The sequence below is a fragment of the Pteronotus mesoamericanus genome, unplaced genomic scaffold (genome assembly GCF_021234165.1).
Source record: "Pteronotus mesoamericanus isolate MK-2021 breed Mesoamerican mustached bat unplaced genomic scaffold, CSHL_Meso_final contig_181, whole genome shotgun sequence".
NCBI classification, from domain to species: domain Eukaryota; kingdom Metazoa; phylum Chordata; class Mammalia; order Chiroptera; family Mormoopidae; genus Pteronotus; species Pteronotus mesoamericanus.
Genome location: NW_026555077.1, coordinates 1,416,465 through 1,438,071, shown reverse-complemented (window position 1 = coordinate 1,438,071; position 21,607 = coordinate 1,416,465). Strand labels below are relative to the sequence as shown.

At 34.1% G+C, this 21,607-nt stretch overlaps 1 pseudogene; it reads right to left on the bottom strand.

Moving 5' to 3' along the window:
• Window positions 1–488: 488 nt before the first annotated feature.
• Window positions 489–11,941, bottom strand: LOC129065592 (thiamin pyrophosphokinase 1-like; annotated as a pseudogene).
• Window positions 11,942–21,607: the final 9,666 nt, after the last annotated feature.

The window sequence follows — 21,607 nt, the reverse complement described above, 5'->3', positions numbered from 1 at the left end:
CACATTAGAATGAAAGATTCATGGAGGCTAAAAGTAAAGGGATGGAAAATGATATTCCATGCAAGTGGAAAGAAAAAAAAAGATGAGGTAGCAATACTTATGTCTGACAAATAGACTTTAGATCATGGCTATAGTAAGAGACAAAGAAGGACACTACATAATGATAAAGAGGGCAATCCAACAAGAGGATATAACCATTGTGAAAACATTTGTGCACCCAACATAGGGGTATCTAAATATGTAAAGCAAATCTTGATGGACATAAAAAGAGAGATCAACAGAAATACAGCCATAGTAGGAGATTTTAACACGCCACCGAATTCAGTTATTAGATTTTCCAGACAAAAAATCAACAAGGAGACAGCAGCCTTAAATGGTACACTAAATCAAATTGATTTAATTGATATCTGCAGAGCATTTCACCTCAAAGCAGCAGAGTATACATTATTTTTAGGTGAACATGATACATTTTCTGCGATAGACCTGGGTCAGGTTTTGATGGCCATGGTCCAGAGGAGCAGGTAGTCCATTTCACGGTCACACCACCAGATCCATCATAGGTATTGGAAGTGCCAACTAGTGTTCCAGAAATGAACACATAATATGTGATGTTCCACTTTTGATCCTTTGTCATAACCTGAATACAAGGGTGTCCAACAGGAATGAAGCCACACTATCACCTTCCATTCTAGTGTGCACATGTAATTTGTGCTTCTCTGGTTGGAGCAGGTACAATCTTGGCAAAGATTGTAAAGGTATAATTGGCAAAGGAGTGATATGTGTTGCTTGGAACAAGGTGCTCATAGATGCCATGATCTGGTCAAGACGCTGAGCAAGTCCTCTCAGTCACAATCACATCTACCTGTAGCTCTATTTCTTCTATTTTCTTTTGGAGCACTTCAAAGCACTTGGTAAAGTCAGTATGGTATTGATCAAGAGTTGAAATTAGTTCATATCCCTTAATAGAACAGTATTCTCCAAATTCAGGCCTAAAGGAATCCAATTCCCCCTTGATGAATTCAGGCAAAAAGGAGATGATATCATCTCTTTTGATGATATCATATAAGCGGATGAGAAAGAGATCACTACCTACTGAATGCACATTTCTACATATGGAAACTACTCTCGGATTTCAGCCAGCAGGAAAATTTAAATCTTGGTTCTCCATCTGGAAGGAACTGAATTCTGCTAACAAACCAAATGTGCAGAAAAGGGATTCTTCCCTAAACTTTAGAAAGAAATGCAGTCTACCTCCACCTTTATTTTAGCCTGATGAGGTCTATACCACTTCTGACCTAAAAGATAGTAAAATAATAAATTTGCATTGTTTTAAGGCACAAGGCTTGTGGTCATTTGTTGTAGTATCAATAGAAAACTATCATTGCCCACATAACAAATAGTAAACTTTCTTAATTAGAATGGTCTGTGCTATACTATGGTTTCTCTTCAGATAATATAAATATTTCATCTTAGAATGGCCTGTGCTGCATCCCATAGGTTTTGGTAGATTATATTTATTTTTCATATTTCTCAAGTTTTTTTTCTCTATTGATTACTTCTTTGACCCTTGGGTTGTTCACTAGCATATTGTTTAATCTCCACATATTTAGGAGTTTTTTTATTTTTCTTTGTGTAATTGAATTCTAGTTTCAAACCATTGTGGTTGGAAAAGAAATTTGATATGATTTCCATCTTTTCAAATTTACAAAGATTTGTTTTGTGGCTTAACATATGATCTATCCTGGAAAATGTTCCATATGCATGTGAGATGAATGTATTCTGCTGCTTTGGATATAATGTTCTGTAAATTTCTGGGAGAGCCTTTGGGAGATAATTCAAACATGAAAGTGGCATCTTTATAATTAGAGATAGGGAGAGATGGTTTTTCTCATTTGCCATTGGAAGATACAATAAGGAGACAACTTGTAAACTAGGAAAGACATCTTACCAGGAATCAATATGATTGGTAATTTGAACTTCAATTATCAGTGTGTAGATGTGTGAGAAATAAATATTTGTTTTGCATTCCACCTCCTCTATTTATTATAGCAGCCTAAACAAACGATTTAGAAAACTTTTTTAAAAATTAAAAAACAATAATCAAAACTGGCTTCAAAAGTGTCATAAATATAAGTAACAGTTTAGCTTTAAAATATTGAATACCTAAACTTAATTTATAAAGTAAACCATTTCCAGAATAGAAAACTATAGGTCAAAAGGACTAGGTTGGTGTATTCCACCAATTTTACCTAAACTATTTCAGAAAATAGAAAATGAGAAAAAGGATATACAACATAATTGAGTACATGAGGTCTGTATTAACATGATCAACAAGCCAGAAAACACATTACAAGAAATGAAAACTATAGACCAATAACCCTCATGTATATCAATGCAAATACTTCTTAACTAATATTTGAAAATTATATATAGCCATATATAGAAAGATACAACCCCATGACCATGACTTGAATTTATCTCAATAATGCAAGGTTAGTTTGATAATAAACAAAAAATGTAATTTGCCATAAACAAACCAAAAATGAAAATCATATGCAAAAATATTTAAACCAGAAAATTCAATACTCTTGATAAAAATTTATTTTATTTTATTTAAATTTATAAATCATATTTATTCTATTACAGTTGTCTCAATTTTTCACCCTCTAACCCTTTCCACCCATCCCACCCCCACCCCCTACACCCACAGTCAATTCCCACTCTGTTGTCCATGTCCATGGGTCATTCATACATGTTGTCTATTCCCTTCCCCTTCTTTCCACCATTGTCCTCTTTCCCCATCCCCTCTGGTCGCTTTCAGTCTGCTCCATATTTCCGTGCCTGTGGTTTATTTTGCTCGTTAGTTTATTTTGTTGAATAGAGTCTACTTATAGGTGAGATCATATGGTATTTGTCTTTCATCAACTGGCTTATTTCACTTAGCTTAATATTTTACAGTTCCATCCATGTTGTCACAAAGGGTAGGAATTCCATCTCTCTCTCTCTCTTTCTTTCTAAAATGACCATTGATTTTCTTTATTTTTTTAAATGTCAAAGTTAATTATAAAATATTTAAAAAATTTTAAACCATTATAAAGTCTCAGCAATTAAAACATGACATCAGCACAGAAATAATCAATTAGGTCAATGAAATATAATGAGTATTCTAGAGACAAGCATATATATCTAACAATATAATATATGATTAAGTTGATATTTCAAATCAATGGATAAAATAAGGCTTATTCAACAAATAAGGTGTATGGACCACTATTACTTGAAATAAAACACATATTTCACACATTATACAAGAAATATTTAGATGAGTTAAAAATCAATATGTAGAATGTAAGGAGTTTTAGAAGAAAATAGAACTAATATTTTTCATGACCTGAAGTAAAATATTCAAACCCAGAAGCTATAAAGTAAATATTGACAATATGACTATGTTAAACATTTAACTATATAGTAATATACATATAAAAAACATTAAAGGACAAGGAATAGAATAGAAAAGTATTTACAACACATCTAAAACATGGTTAATAGGTTATTTTGTTGTCTTTTTTTGGGAGGGGAGAGTTCTACAAACCTTTAATCAATAAATGGATAAAGAATACCAAAAAGTCATTTAAAGTTGCTTTTTTTTAAAATAATAGAAATAGGCAAGAAGTATACTAAAACAGGTTTAGTTTCAACAAATAGTAAAGGAACAAGTAAAATGACATCATTGTCATAATCAGATTAATGAGTATTAAAAATATTGGTAATATCAAGTATTGGCCACTCTGAAAGGAACTGGGTATTCATAGAAACTTTTTCTTCATCTTAAAGCAGTCCCTTTAGCATATTTTGCAGTGCTGGTTTGGTGGAGGTGTATTCTTTTAGCCTTCTTTTGTCTGGGAAGCCCCTTATTTTGCCTTCCATTTTAATTGAGAGCCTTGCTGGGTAGAGCAGTCTTGGTTGCAGGCCTTTGCTTTTCATGACTTGGAATATTTCTTGCCAGTCCCTTCTGGCTTGCAGGGTTTCTGTTGAGAAGTCAGCTGCTAGCTGAATCGGGGCTCCCTTATATGTTACTACCTCTTTCCCCCTTGCTTGCTTTAGGATTCTCTGTTTGTCTTTGATATTTGCCATTTTCATCATGATATATCTTGGAGTGGGCCTCATTGGGTTCTCTTGAATGGGACCCTCTGTGCTTCCTGGACTTGTGTGACTTTTTCTCTCCTCCAATGAGGGAAGTTTTCCATCATGACTTGTTCAAACACGTTCTCTCTCCCTTCCTAATCCTCTTCTCCTTCTGGTATCCCTATTATAAGGATATTTTTATGTTTCAGGTTGTCCTGCATTTCCCCAAATGCCTCTTCATTCTTTGTGAGTCTTTTTGCATATTCTGGCTCTTTCTGCGAGCTTTTTTCTACCTTGTCTTCCAGCTCGCTGATTCAGTCCTCAGCTTCATCTAGCCTGCTTTGGATTCCTTCTGCTGTGTTCTTCAACTCAGAAATTGCATTCTTCATTTCCTCTTGTCTCTTATTGATAGTTTCTATGTCCTTTTTCATGGTGATATAGTTTGCAGTAAGTTCCTTGTAGTTTCCCCATAGCTTTTGTTAATTCTCTCTGAGCTCACTGAGCTCATTGAGCTTCCTTAGAACCATTGTTTGGAATTCAGTATCTGATAGTTTACTTGCATCTGTTTCATTTAGTTCTCTTTCTGGAGATTGCTCCTTTCCCTTCAAGTGGGGTGTATTTCTTTGCCTTCCCATTATTTGTGAGACTCTTCTCTTTTACTTCTGATTCTTAAGTTGATCTGTCCTGATCTCCTGACTTTGTGATGGGAACTTCTATGGTTGGAGATCGCTGTTTTTACTTTCTGGATCTGCCTCTGATGATGACAGATATTGACCCTGTCTGACCTTAGGCAGTCTGTTCAAGACTTCCAGTAATCTATTGTTTGTGGCTGTCTCCTTCAGCTGTTAATCTATTCACTATGCACTCAGCACCACTTTGGACAGCTCAGGGAGGGGCAAAGTACCTCCTGGGGGCGGGGTTATTGGGTCCTGTCACGCTGCTGCCCTATGGAGGAGGAGTCCACACTGGAATCCCACCGGCCACTCTCTCTGTTTTCTCCTCAAAGCCTCTGTCCCCAGTCTCTTCTCAAGTACCACCAGACCCCTCTGCACCCCCTTTAGCCAGGGATCTACTGTCTGTGGCCGCTACTCTGCACTCAGCAGGCAGCTTAGACAGCACAGAGCGGGGTGGAATCCCACCTGGGGACAGGGCTATTGGGTCCTTTGACACCAGTGCCGCTCAGGGGGAGTGGGCTCTGCCTGAGCAAGATGGCTGCTGCCTCATGGGTGATGAGTCAGCACCGAGATCCTATTGGTTACTCTCTCAGTTCTCTCTTCAAAACCTCCTTCCCCAGTCTCTCCTCAGGCATCTCTAGCCCACTCTGCCCCTGCCTTTGCCGGAGACCAGGGTAAGTTTCTGCAAATAAAAATTTATGCGTTGGCCCTTTAAACAGTTGTTTGTGTCTCCAGCCACCTGTCTCTGGCCGAGAGCAACCCTGCCGCTTTTCTCAGCTGGCTGTTTTCTGTGTATTCTTTGGGCTTTGGTGCTGTGGGCTAGAGATCCCTGCTTTTGGTTTAGACCCCTTTCTTCTCAGGGGGATCCAACTGGCCATTTCAATATCCTTCTGGTGCTGCCACTTGTGGGATTCCCGCCCGCCTTCTCAGGTCTGTACCTTACTCCTTACCAGATAGATTGCGCTAAAGCTGATTCTTCTGTTTGTCTGAGGTTACAAGGCTCCTCTCTCGCTATTGTTCAGTTGCTTGTTCCAGGTGATTTTTCCCCAAGTTAGTTGTAATTTCAGGTTGGTCCTGGGAGGAGATCAGTGTGACTCTTCTGCCATCTTGATTCTCCTCTCAAAATTTTTCATATCACTAAAAATAAAGTCAAATTCCCTCAACCTGATATAAGACAACTATAAAAAACCCACAATTAGTATTTTACTTAATGATAGAAGACTGAAGACTTTCCCTGTAATATTGGAAACACAGAAATGGTATCTATCATTGTACATGATGCACTTGACACTGCAGTAAAACTAGGTTAAAAAAATACACATCAGCCAGGAAAAAAAGTAAAACTTTTTGTTTGAAGACTACAGGAATATGTGCATAGAAAATCCTACATAATCTACAAAATGAAACTACTAGAGCCAACAAATACAATTTACAATGTCACAGGGTATAAGGAGGTCCATATGAAAATGAACTATATCCTTATTTTACATATATATACATATACATATATAAACAATAAAAATTGGAAAATAAAATACCAGTTACATAGAATCCTAAAACATAAACTCATTTAAAATAATCATATCAAAATTTTCTAGGCCTCTACATTTAAAATCATTGTTGAGAGAAATTAAAGAACTTGCAAAAAGTGAAGAGATATACCTTCAGTCTTTAAGTGTTAATGCTATTTCTTTTGATGTTTATATATTGGCATTTATGCTATGTTTGCATTGTGGCCTACAGTAATTATAAGAAAATATAAACTGTAATGTACATCCTATTTCAGAAATGTTGAAGTGTAATAAAAATGTACCTTAAAATCTATTTAATATGGCAGTAGCTAGTATTTCTTGAGCACTGATGAAATGATAAGTATTATCAGGGTTTTAGATATACCATATACTATATAGACTAGGGTTTTAGATATAACTTCCTACAGTTATAGCTACAAATAGGAATGAAGACAATATAGTTTAAGGAAGCTTTTCAGCACAGATTGCTTAGAGTAAGGACAAGTGTGAGAGAGGGTGGGCAAGAAGGTGAGAGAAAGAGGGATGTTGAAGAGAAAGAATAAAGAGGGGAGGAAGAATGTAAAGGACCAAAATACCAGAAAGGCAATATTATTTAAAGTAGAGCAAAATCCATTTCTCATTTAATTTTTTCAGTAAACTGGATTTTATTCATATTTTACACATAATGAAATAGACCTTTGTTCGTGTAGTTGGAAATGGTCAACTTTGAACAAGCACTCTGTCTCCAGAGCTAGAACTATAAATCACCACATTGTAATTCCTCAACCTAACAATCTAGATTTTCAGGAAGAACTTCTCATTTCCATTACAAGATTCCCAAGTGTTTGGTCCCGGTGTCATAGAACATATGTAAATTACTCAAACCATATGTAAATTACTCAATAGGTCATCACATTCTCAAACCTGAAGAAACCCAGCTTCTGAGTTATTTGCATGCCTTAAAAACTTTTTATTCCTCCAATTCAATATAGTTCTCCAAATCATAAAATGATAGAAAGCTGCACACATTTATACTTACACTTGGATTATGCATATAATATTGATTGTAGAGCAGAGCAGTTCTTATTAAACTTACTTGTATATAAATAGGAATAAAATGCCAATAATAATAATAATTAAAAAACACTGACAGGAATAAATTTTAAAAGCATATGATTTCTGTTCAGAGAGGTTTGGCTGTTTAAAATTTTAGCTGAGCAAATGCATGTATATTTTTAGTGTCTATTATAACCAAGTATTAACATCATTCAGCAAATACTATGAGAAAATTTCAACTTCCTACAGTTATAGCTACAAATAGGAATGGAGACAATATAGTTTAAGGAAGCTTTTCAGCACAGATTGTAACAGCAGGAGTGTTTTTGTTCATTGTCATTTTATGTAACAGGATATGATAATATCGTGAATTATAAGAAATGAAAAATTATTTTCATTTTACCACAAAAATTTAATCCAAGGGAAACAAGCTGTTCTTTAACACATAGTAGAAGGCAATCTATTTATCACCAAAGATATCTTTCAAAATGAACCTCAATTAATCTCATAAATCTGACAGTTTAAAAACTTGTAATTGAGACAATAATCTTCTGATATAATTTTAAAAAGTTAAGTGATTTGGAATTTGTATAGCATGGCCTCCACAAAATATTTTAGATATGCTATGGAAGAATGATTATCAATTACAAAAATGCATTCAGGTTACCATATAAGTTATATAAACATTGAAATTTGTGGAGCATGATAAAAGCAATATGAAAATAATATAATCTCTAGTGGAAAGCTGCATGGCTGAAGTTACTCCAACTAATTCACTGTTAATGCCCACACATTCTGGCAAAAACCAAAGCATTTGGCAGCACAAAGTATTGGTGTCCAAAAAGTTATATGTTTAATCTTGGAGGTTAGTGTTTCTGTCATTATTAAGTGGCAGCTCACTTACTGTCTGATTGATTTTTAGACCTAACTCAATTCCTTTCACACCCCGAGGCTGCAGGTCTCTACTAATCTGTATTGCTGATTATGAGCCCTTTTACTTCTAACAGGGCAGCATCCCTGTCCCAAATTTATTACTCATTGAAGGAACTTTCTATTTGATCTGTGATGATTTCACTATTAAACAGTTATTGTGCAAATACAACTGATTAAGGGCAAGGGTGAGAGAGGGTGGGCAAGAAGGTGAGAGAGAGAGGGATGTTGAAGAGAAAGAATAAAGAAAGAAGGGAGGAAGAATGTGAAGGACCAAAATACCAGAAAGGCAATATTATTTAAAGTAGAGCAAAATCCATTTATTTATTACAATAAAGAGATGAAAATTATACCATGTCTCATGGAGAGCATACTGAGTTCATCAATACATCTCTTCAGTAATAATGACTTTTATTTATTTAATATTTAATATGTATCGGCTATTAGAAACAAATTATCTAATCCTCATGTTAAGACTTGGGCTTTATACTACAGATAATGAAAAGCCATCAAAAATATCAGAGCAGACAGAAAAGCTCAAATTTGTGATTTTTAAGAGTATATCACAGTATCAAGTTTGGTGATTGGAAAGCAATGATGATCTACCTGGGAAGACTGGGAAGATTGCTCTAATAACAAGGACAGAGAAAATAGAAGTTTAGTTATGCATTCAAAGAACAGATGAAATGCCAGTGTAACTGGAGCTGAGGTGGAGAGTGGAAAAAGTAAGTGATAGCATCAACAGGTCATCAAGGGAAATATAGACCATTAAAGACTTTGGTCTTGATTCTTACATGGAATGTGATTGATGGTTTTGTCTATGGGAGTGCCATGGTCTGGCAAACATTTCAAGAGGATTACTCTTGGTGTTATGTGGGTAGAAAATAGTAGCATTAGGAAAAAAAGAAAAGAAAAGCCAGTTAAGAGGCTGTTGTCCCTGGAAGTGAAACTGCTGCCCTGGGCACTGTTCTTACTCTTTTCTTAGAGAGGAACCCCTGGAGCAGGGAAGGTGTCTCCAACTCCCACAACATAGAATCCATGTTTCCTCTTCCCACTTGCTGGGTGTCTGCAACCCTGGAGATCTTGATCTGTCGGGACTGTTTTCCCCATTTTCCTGGTAAACGGCAGGATGCTCCGCTGCTGTATGGAAGGCTGGCTTCATGGGTGTATGATCTGTGCACTGACCCAGGACTGGCACTTAAAATTACCCTTCATTTGATTTAATGTGTTGCTGTCCCTGTTTTAAAATTTTTAATAATTTTATCCTTAAACTTGTGCTTTGAAGTCCAATAGAATAATCAAACTTGTACATAAGCAAAAGAGATATACACAATCTGCATGTAAGTCATCCCTTGCCGTCGGAATCATATGTAGTTTTCAGGATACACCATGAACACATAATTTCAGTGGGTCTACAATGCCTGGGAACTCAAGATTCATTTTCTTGCTGCAGTGAGGATACAGAAATGGTGGTAAATTCAAGATTCATTTTCTTGCTGCAGTGAGGATACAGAAATGGTGGTAAATTCATGACTGAGTAAGGGGTGAGGAGAGGGGGCTGAGAGCCACAGAGGTCATGTTCTTAGTTCAAACAAGAACTTGCTTTGCTTGTAGAAATAAAGAAATGGCATTCTAAAAAAAAACAAGAAACAAAGCAAACAACCGCAGAACTCCATCATACTCTTTCTTACTTGTGTAACTTTCTGTATTAGCTAACCACTTACATGGAAAAATCGTAACATGGAAGCACTAAACAACCCATAGTTTCTTCTCTTTCCAATCTACTCTTACTTAACAATAAGCTAAAGGTAGACAGCATCAGTGAAATGTGCACATGTCACAAAGTGAAATAAAAAGAGTTGAATTAGTATATGCAGCATTTCCACTGTTTTTCGTAAGAACAAAAGGCATATGCGTATACAAGCTCAAATGTGAACTGTAATTTCAGTGATTCTGCACACAAGAACAAGGGTTCTTCTATCTAATTTAAAACTGGAATTGCACACTATAAAGCTGAATGGTAAGATGTATGCTAATAGACAATATTAATTTATCTTTATTTAGATTGACATTAAATAGCAAATAAAAACATGACAAGTTGAGAAACTTTAGAAGAAAGAAAAAATCTTTAAATTTGGTAACTTTAATGGTATTTTCTCTTTTTTCCTAATTTTTAACATGGTGTTTAGTGCTCTAATTTTGCACTAAAATCCACAGAATATTTACCCCATCCCCTGGGTATATTCATCCTAAGTGTAAGATGTGGCCAATAAATGGTTGTTTTCAGATGTTTCAAGTGAATATCAAATGTTTGATTGTCTATTTATCAGTATGAGAGCCCTCATGTATAAGAAAGAGCAGGGTGAGGAGGGTGAGGAGTAGCTAGGAAGAGAAAGAAGCAGCCTGAAAACTGGAGATGGGGCCCCAGGGAAACATTTTGGCTCTTCCTTTGTTGCTATATTTTATTTAACCATTTTTAGAATGTTTAAACTTTTGAACATTTAGATATATTGCACGTGGACTTCTAGTTTTACTCTTATTCTGATTTCACAAATGTTCAAGATGAAATCCATTGTTATAGTTCATATAAGATGATGGTTGCATAAACTAAACATGATGAGAAGAACCTAGATGTATTTTTAAAGTAGAACTACTATTTTTTGTAGGGGTTGAATGTGCAGTTACAAGAAAAGCAGGTATCAACAAAGACTCTAGGCATTTTAGCCTGAAGTATGGCAGTATAGAGGTGTGTGGATAAAACAGTTTTCTTGTGGACATTTGGGATTATTTCCAATTTTCAGTGATTACAAATAAAACTGCTATATATACTCATGTAGAAGATTTTACATGAATAAAAGATTTTACTTCTCATAAGTAAATACCAAGGAGTTAGCATACCAGGTTATATCACAAGTACACTTTCAAGTTTATAGAAAATTTTGAGAGTGGTATCATTTTTCATCCCCACCAGCAAGTTGTAAGGATTCTTGTGTTCTCAATCTTGCCCGCATTTAGTAATGCCAGGCTTTAGTTTTCATTTTTATTTTTATCATTCTAAGGGGTATGTAGTGTATCTCATAATGATATTAGCATTGCTTTTCCTTAATAACTGTTGAAATTAAATATTTCTTTATATGCTCATTATCATTCTATCTATCTTCTTTGGTGAAATATCTGCTTCTATCTTTTGCCAATATTTTTGTTTTGTTTATTTTCCAATATTTTCTTCTTTATGTTTTTAGAATACAAATTCTTTGTCACATGAGGTTTTGAAACATCTTCAAATTTGTGGTTTGTCTTTTTATTCTCTTAAAAGTGTCTATCAGTGAGCAAGACTTTTAAAATTTGATAAATTTCCATTTATCAATTTGTTTGTTTATACATATTCTCTGAGGTTTTTGTATCAAAGGTTAGGACTAAAGATATTATTTTGGAATAGTGAATATAAAGATTGTTATAAGGCTATAATACTGAGTGAAATTACCTAAGAAAATTATAAAGGTAAAGAGGAGTATACAGGGGTGGGAAAAAGTTACATTTACAGTTGTTCATATGAAAAAAAATATATAATAAAATAATAAAAAAATAATACAAGAATAAACTAATTCATGTACTCAAAACTGTAAACCTACCTTTGCCCACCATTGTAGCTACTCTTCCCTTGAGTACTCCAAGTTTTACACATGAGAAAAATCAGCGATATCCACAAAGAGGCACAGATGAATTAGCCTGTGAAATAAGAACTACAAGGATGGGATGAGAGCCACTTAGCGGAATTATTTCAGAGAAGAGAGAATGATCAGCTGTGTCAAACTTTGTCAAAGTCAAGTGAGGTGAAGCCTAAGAGTTGATTTTAGAATAGCAATGCAGTGACCAGTTGTGACTTTCAATTGTTAAGATTGTGGAATGGTGAAAACAAAAGCCTGGTGGAGAGTTAATTCTACAGCACACCCAGAAGATAAGTACTATCAGTGTTTCTGAGGGTTTTTTTCTCTTATATAACTGAAGAAAATGAGTGATATAGAACTTGTAGGGGTGGAATCAAGGAAATTATATTTAATTTGAGATGGAATTTATTATGTCATGCTCTTATGCTGCTGATAATAATATAATAGAAAGGGGACAAGCTACTGATATAGGAAAGAGAAAGGATATATTGAACAGTTTATCCAAAAATGTGGCAAGAAATAGATTTGTGCACATAGAAAGTTGGATCTTATAAATGAGGGCATGAATTCAATCATTGAAATATGAGTGAAGTCAGAGAATGTGGGCACAGATCTATAGAAACATTGGTGGATGTATTCCTAAAAACATGTGAAATTGTTCAGATAGTGTCTGTTTTTTGCTTGTTTGTCTTCAGTAAAATAAGAGACAAATTACTGAATCATATATCTCCTTTAATTGTAACTTTTATGTCCCTGTTATTGCCACATCATTATGTATCAATTTGACAAGTTGTCTCTCTTGGATATATTCTTCCATGAAATCTTCAAATAGTTGAGTGTCTTATTTTCAAATATTTTGAAGATTAGAAAAACTACCTATTGTTTTTATGCATGATTCAGAATTCTAAAACATTTCTGATGCTGGCTCAGGGACCACCTAGTCCTAAGTGTGCTTATTTAGAAGTAAAGTAACTTAATTTGCCCAGCCCCTTCTCACTCTTCTACTGGCTTTGCTTTATGGAACTAACCAAATTTCCCCTCCCAGGTTATATCTCTGTTCCAGTTCTGACAACAAAATCACCAGTTTCTGGGAGTCATCAGCAATAGGAAATAATAGTGCCAGTCTTCAATCCTATCACTGTAGACTAGTTTTGTCATTGTTCTGACATTGCAGTGTACAGAAATAAATCACTGCCACCAGGATGTATGTAAACCAAATCTGGAAATATCAGATCAAGTTAACTTTCTATCTATTCCCTAGACCATTCCCCTTCAGTTGTCTTGGAAGAGTAGTGACTAATACAGCTTCTATTTACCTGGATATAACTGGATTAGGAAAACTTTTGATTTCTAAGAATCTGTCAAAGAGACAAATTTGTGACAGTGAGATAAAAAAAATAGTGCTAAATAATTGGAGATGGTTGTCATGAAAATTATTTGATAACTGCTTGGAATATCACTGATACTTTATGTTCAATAAAAGTTCATTAATACAGAGGATAAACTATTAATACAAAAACCCAAATTTTGATGCTAAATTCTTAAACATGAAGATTTTTTTTAAACTTGTTCTATCAAAGGCCATATTATCATAAAGAATTTAATGGAATACACAGAAAACAAAAAATGTTTCCCCCCCAAAACATATTTTCTGGTTATATTTGCTTCATAATAACTCCTTATCTTGGAAATTCAGAAGTTTGGAAAATGTATTAAAGATGCTGGTAAACCATTTAGTAAAGAAATCAGTTTGACTTTGTTAACAAAGTTTTGCTCAAATTTATTAGACTTTTATTTGTTTTGTAATATCTCCATAACAATCTAGCTATCTATTATTCAGTTCTCAAAACATAAGAGTTCCTTGGCATACACATTACGACTGCTAATCTAAAAATATTGTAAATATTATAGGGTCAAGATATTTAAAATTAGAAATTTTAATCTACTTTAACAATAATTTTGGAACTTTATAATGGGTAGAGCATTTAGATATAATCCACAAAAATCAAAGTTGTCTGTCTGAGTTAAAGGGCTCTTCAATATATAGTTAGAGAATAAGAAATATAAAAGTGTGTGCTTTTAAGGAAGTTGCAAAATTAAAAGTGTTCTCAAAGATTAAATGGAGTGAGCCTTATAGTTTAAAAAATGAGGGGTTTTATTATTTGTTGATGAAAACAGAACTATCAAATCAAATAGCTTAATCTAGAATTTGTCAAATATAAAATGAGTCAGAAGTTATAAAAATATAGAGATTTGGGATATTTTCATAATACATGGTATCAAATTGGGAAATGGCTATAAGGCTCATCTCCCATCCCACCACATAAAGTTTCCCCAGGAAACAGGGAGTGTCTGCAGGCACCCATGCAGTGTTGTCTTGCCCTTCTCATGTTCTTAACCTTTAAGATCTTGATTCTTTGACATCAGAGAGAGTAATTGCATTTATGTGAGATGAGGCTCTGGCATATTTTCTAAGCCAAATCAGTGATTCCCAGGACACACATGTACATACACTATGATAGTCAAATGATAATAAAAAAGTACAGTCATTAAGGCGTTCCCTAGAAAATAGAGCTAACAGTAATAAAGGCATTTGAAATTCTGAAATTACAATAGCAAAATGAGAACATTGACTGCTTCTCTATGTTGAGTGAGTGGTAGGCACTTAAAGAGATAGAAGGATGACATAAAATAAAGCAGTAGAAACAATGAACTTTTTTATTCACAATTTTATCTGGACCTAGTAGGTCCCTATAATTCTTTCTTTAAATATTGAGTATTATTCAATATGAAATGCAATCATAACCTAATTAAATTAAAGACATCTAAATATAATTGAGAAATGGAGACTATTTTAAAGACTTTGAAGATCTTTCTGATTTAAACTCTGAGTTTATTCACTTTGACACTGGCTCTGACATAACCAAAAGAATAATATTAAGGAAATAAAAAGAGATATTGACTTATGTCTTCAGAAAAGTAATGTTTCAATCTATGTAAAAGTAGTAGAGAACATGATTAAAGTTTTTTTCACTCAAAGTAGATTGTAGTGAGCAAGAAAAATCTTATAAGTTAACATCTGAAATCCCAACAAAGCTTCCAGATAAAAATTTTCTAATTAGAGAATGCATTTTTTTTCCAAATTAGATGAATAGATTCAATACAATTTCTGTGGTTATTGTTTTTTTTTTAGTTCTTTGTGTAGATAAACGATATATTGACAGGCACTACTGAAAACTGCAGTGTCTGTAGAAAACCCAACTTTGTAACACGGAGTCTTCTACAACAGAAGATAGTACCTTCAAACAGATGTTAGATCTTTCCTGGCAGTGAGAGTTTCAAAGCTGAATAAATACACAAAGAGTGGAATGTGGCATCAGCAGTCATTCAACAGCTAGGCGTACAGTATATTTACTCACATAATAGAGATTATGTATCAGATGATACAACACAAAACCTTGAAGGGCTTCATTATTGCTTTTGATTTTGCTGATTACTTATTAACTGACTCTCTTCAGCCACCTGGTTGTTCTAAATAAACAGAATCCACTTATATTCTAAGTGATTATTGGCACAGTGATTGAAAAAGGGAATCATTCCAAGAATGTGTTTAGTATGCCCTTGACCATGTGAAATGCAACCAATAAGGAGGATAGTTTGCTGAATGAAACCCATTACACGTGATACATCTGCACATAACAGCAAAGTAAAAGACTGCAAACTAATACAATGATTACAAGGACACTCTAATGAAGCATTTCTTATATTTAACTTCTCTTTGGGCACATTGAGATCATACTGTATTTGACACCTGTATCTCTCCTAGATCCCACTTAAAATTATTTAAACTCTAACCACCAGAAAACAACGTTATAATAGTTTTACTTTAGCTGATAAACTTAAGCTAGCATGCTTCAATTAAGATTTTAAAAATTATTTTAGTGCTTCTGAAAAAAAACACTCTTTAATTTTTAAATGCTTTTGAAACAAAACAAACATAATGAATAACAGCCCTAAGTGATTTCTTATATATCCTTATTCCAGCAGTTGTGTCCCTACTATGTGCTGCCATTTATTAAATGGCTAGGTTGTGTTAAAAATTTCCCATGTCCATACACAGCCTTTTTCTATGAGGAAATACAGTCATATTATTGCTGGGGCACTTCCAAATCCAACTCAACACCTTTCCCATGAATTACTTCCTACCAACGTTTTTCAAGTACCGTGACATAAAAGAAGGAGACAAACAGTAAGGAAGGAGTTCCAACAGTGTACTTAATTGCGTGGTAACCTCCACATAGCCCATTTTTAATATTCCTAACCTCCTCCCAGTGAAAAAGGCACTTTATATGTATGTCCTCAATTCTCTTTTCTGGTAATGGTCCCTGGTAATTGTTAAAAATTAATAGTCTCATTATAGAAAATTATCTCAATAAATCACCTCAATTCTAATAGGTCAACTATGACTAGATACTGTTGAATTACCTACAAATGCAGACGTAATGGTGCCAAAATGGCAGTCTTCCCAATAGTATACCCTGTGCCAGCAGAGAAACGTCAAGTCATTGGTGAAATTGTCATTCTTGTGTAACCTTTACATTTAAGCTTGAGTCATCCTTCTTCTTCTTCTTCTTCTTCTTTTTTTTTTTTGATGAGAAATTAGAAATGAATACAAAGGAAACATTTTTAAAAAGACAAATATGTTTTAATTTTTTATTTTATATTTCTTTGTATTGTAGAGGCTTGCGATATTTCAAATATCGTCTGAGCTAACACATGAGTGCTAGTGTAAAATAAAATCTCCTTAAGAGAAAAGTATACTCTATGTTTTAACCACATATTTTTTTAGAGAGTGCAGTGTTTAAAATACAGAAAGCATTCTAAAACTATAGTAATTTTATAGGTTTGGGGATAAATGACTATAAGAGAATGTCAAGCTGCAGGCCTCAATGTGTCATTGAAGTAAAATATGATGGATTATTCCTGTCAGGGTACTAGAATCTGTATTCTTTAAGTGAATGCAATTCTCAAAGTCACACAATCAGGCTTTCATTAGCTTCTTCAGTGTTTAAAGGTGGACACAGTTCAACTGAGAGCAATAATTTTGTATCATCTGCCTTTAAATATAAGAAATTTAAGAGTTGATCTGTTAACGGATTGTATAACTGTGAGGGAGATAGACAGGAAATTAGATACAACTCTTCTAAACCTTCAAAGAACTTTTCCAATGTTGCAATTGGTTTGGAGATTGGGTCATATGATATCTTAGTTTTCCTCCTGAGATTTTCATTTCTTACTGAGAATTATAATTGTGATGCTACATACCATCTTTAATTTTTTCAAAGCTAGTTTGAAAAACAAATTTGAAAACAAATGGTGGATTTTTCATCCTTATTTTCAATTGTACCTTTTTAGAGACTCAGTGGAAGAAAAATTAATTACATGTAAGTATTCTACTCAAAGAATGGGTTAAGAAGGTAGGCCAAGAAACACTTTTGAGAGTTTTTTTTTTTTTAATAAGGAAAGGAGGAGAAACAGTTCTAAATACATAAACTAAAACCTTTATAGCCAAGGAATGAATAGTCAACTTCTTTTTACTATGACTACTTACCTGTGTTCTCTATTTTTAACTCCTTGCATTTTTCACTCATCCATCCATCCGCTCATTCATTCGTTTGTTCGTTCATTTGTTTGTTCATTCATTCAACAAATATTTATTGAGTGACCACTGCCTTACAGGACTTTGGCTACATTAGTGAACAGAACAGGCAGTGTTCTTTCCCTAACAGACCTTATAACTGAAGAATTAAATTTTTTCTAGGAAGAAAGGCAATATACCTAATATGGGTTGCATCACCTCTCTCTTTCTCTTTATTTCTAGAAATTCTTTGATGATTCAGCACACTAGAACCAAAACCTGTTTCTCTTTTTGGGACTCTGGTTATTAATGCATAGTTTTATTGTAAAAGAACATAAGGATAAAGTCTCTGAGGGTGTAAGAAAAAAAAACTTGGATGAGACAATGTAAGGAAGAAGACCATGAGAGGCCTAACAGATAGGCTCCACTAAACCAGCATCACTGAAGCTCCAGTAAGTGACCGTGACTGCAGAACCTCATCAGCTAACTACTCAGGAAAACAGCATTCATCTGTGCCCAGGACTTTCTAGCTCTCCTCTGCAAATGATGATAAAACAAGCCTTATACTACTCCGGGTGGCTTACATAATATATAATTGGAGAGAGTTGAACAAACAGGTGAAAGTGCCCTTAGTTGTGACAGTGGTTTAAAAAGATCCAAATTATGCTTTTAGTAGAACATAACTATTACGTTGTGAGGTTCAATATATGGCTCTGGCACGTACCAGCTGTGAGCAGTTTGGTGAGTTACTTAACATCTCAGTTCTTCAGTTTCAAGTTTAAATGGAGATAGAAATGTCTAGCTAATAGGGTTGTTGCAAAGAACACACATACACATACACACACACACACGTCAGATATCTATCTATATCTGTATATCTATATCTATCATCTATCATATATATATGTGTGTGTGTGTGTATGTGTATATATGTACTTACAAGGGCTCTTATGACATAGTAAGACCCAGTAGACATTGACATTATCTTCTTGACCCCAACTATGTCTATTGACAACAGCATTAATTTTCAGAAAGATGACATTTTGGTAAGAAATCTTACCTTCACCATGCATTTCTTCCCTCTTTTACAACTCCTGCATCTAATCCATCATTGACTCTGGTGAGTCCTGTTACATTTCTAGCTCCAATACTGCTGCTAACAGTAGAATGAACCATCCAGCCATAACATGGAAAAATGACAGAAGGGACAAAATCATGATTGACCATTTCACAGATCAGTGGCACTCCACTCTAAACCTGTGATAATAGTGTCTCCTTAAAATATTTCCAGGAAAGTTTTCAAGTATAACTGCATTCACATTTGCAATGTCCAGTTGCAAAGTGAATATGAAATAGAATTCCAACATAATGTTTTATTATTCATGCATACTTTAAGGAAGAAGATATATCATTGCATACTATTTTGTATGTTTCAGGCACATTTCTCAGAATACTATAAAATAAAACTCTTAATTGATAATAAATAAGTGGCCCAGATGTCATGCAAAATGACATATTTAACTTCTATTTTAATTATCTACAATTAAAATTAAGAGTTTAAAATGATAAAATATAAAGTCTTCAATATGTCCAGTTTTTGTGATCAGTATTATTATTCTTGCATATTGGCTTAAGAAGATATGCCTAGTTGGACCTGCATGATTGTATGTGTTCAGTGCTAACAGAGGACATATGTTTACAAAGTTAATTGTCATTTAATGGTTTTATACTGAAAAAAATGCATTCCTCCATTCCATGTTTTTATAATTTTTTATTGATGACACTATTACAGATGTCTCCCATTCCACCCCCCCACATCCTTTGTTTTAATCAGTCTCTTAAAATAAACTGAGTTGAAATTTATTTTAAAAAGCCAAACAAAACCCAACTGGTTACTTCTAAGGAAAGCTGCAATAATTGGAAATTATGGTTTCTTCATTGGATTTATTTTACCTATAAAGATGATTTTTTAAAAAATGGTATATTTAAAAATTGTCTTTGAAATAACCTTTCTGCCCATGAGGAACGTGGAGCAGAATTACCTCTCACTGTAAAAAAATGGACAAATGGACAAACTGTATGAAAGGAGTGTTTCCAAATGCTAGACAACAGGCAGAACAGGACTGTGATCCTGTGCAACAAAACTGAGGAAGAGAGCTGTGCAACCTCCCCAGTACTCTGGGTAAAGCTAATTTCTGGACCACAGTGAAGGGAAGAGAACTCAAACAAAATTGGAAATGTTGGTGATATGTAGATCAAAGTTTGGAGAGATGGAGGAAGCGAGATTTTGTAAGTCAGACTATACCAAGAAATCATACAGAGAAAGAGGTCCAGAAATCTGCTTAATCTTTCCCTAGAGACTTTGGCTGAGTAATAACCTCAACGAGCACAGAATAAAAATTCAGGAGGGCAGGCAAAAACAACTCAACAGGGTCTAGAATGATCCAAGTTTGCAAAGGCCAGAGAGGAGACCTCACTTAAGCCAAAGAACACAGAAAAATCCTTGAGATTCTTGGATTTGTGGGTTTATAGTTTCAAACAAATTTGGAATGCTTTTAGTCATTTTCTTTTTTGATTTTGTTTCTGTTTCTCTTTGTGTCTTCCTGGGATTCCAAATATATGTGTGTGTACATATGTATTTGTATTTATTTATATATGATAATATCATGTATTTATATATGATTTTCTGTGTGTGTGTGTATATATATTTATTTCTTTATAAATGATAGTCACTTAGTCCAGTAAAGACTTTATGCTTTTTTTTCAGTCTTCTTTCTCTTTGTATTTTAAGTTACAAAATTTTATTTCTGTTAAATGTCACTTAAAAAATAAAGGCAAAACAAAAAATAATAATGTAGCAGGTCAATTAGGATTTTTTTCAAGAAATGTATGGTGACAACATATATAACTCATTAACAAAAATTAACAGAAATATTCATTTATGCTCTCTCCACATCTTTTACTAATCAATTAAGTAGGACATGAAATAATTATAATAGAAGTATAAAAATGGTTTCATATTTTTCAATTACCACATCAATTTAAATATTAATCAGCTAGGTAACTATGGAGTACTCGTTACAAAGTAGGCCTTCATGTAGCCACTAATAAACAAATTTGAAGAGGAGAAAGAGAAAGAAGGAGAAAGAAAGAAAGAAAAAGAAGAAGGAGAGAGAAAGGAAGAGAAGAGGGGGTAAAGAAGAGGGTGGAATTAGGAAAAATTGTGTTCATGGGGTTTTTTACTTGGTGGGTGCTAGGGGTAAAAAAGATGATATGAATACAATGACACAGAATTATAAAAGAACAGACTTTGGTGGGGGGTTAATAAAAGAAGGGTTAGAGGAATGTGGAGTTCTGTGCAGAGTATTTATTTTTTAAATAAAAGTTCATATTATAGAAGCCTTTTAAGCTTATGACAAAATGAGAAGGTGCTGAGATTTCTCATAAATACCCTGCCCCACACATGGCTAGCCTCCCCAATTATCATATCAACAGCCCTCATTAGGATATTTACCAAGGATAAACCTACACTGATACATCATTATCAAGCAGAGTTTATTGTTTACCTGTTCCCTTAAAACTACCTGTTTGTGCAGTATATTCTATAAGTTTATATAAATATACAGGGTATGACACAAATGACATTTCTTTATATTAGAAAAAATTTTATAATAAATCATAAGCATGTAATTCTGTAACATAACAATATCACACTCAAGCACACTGTATAACATTTTAGCTGAAATATTCAAGTTGCTGTCCATCTACTGTGAGACATTCACATACCCTACGAACCACACTCAAGCAAGCCTTACCTCTGCTGGACCCTGTCTAATAGCTCATGTCCATCATTATACCATACAGAATATTTTTACTGCCCTAAAAATCTTCTGTTCTCCACCTATTATCTCTGCCCAATTCTTCTCACTATGGCAAGCACTGAAGTTGTCTTTGTCTCCATCTTTTTACCTTTTCCAAGATGTCATATTTAGTTGGAGTCATACA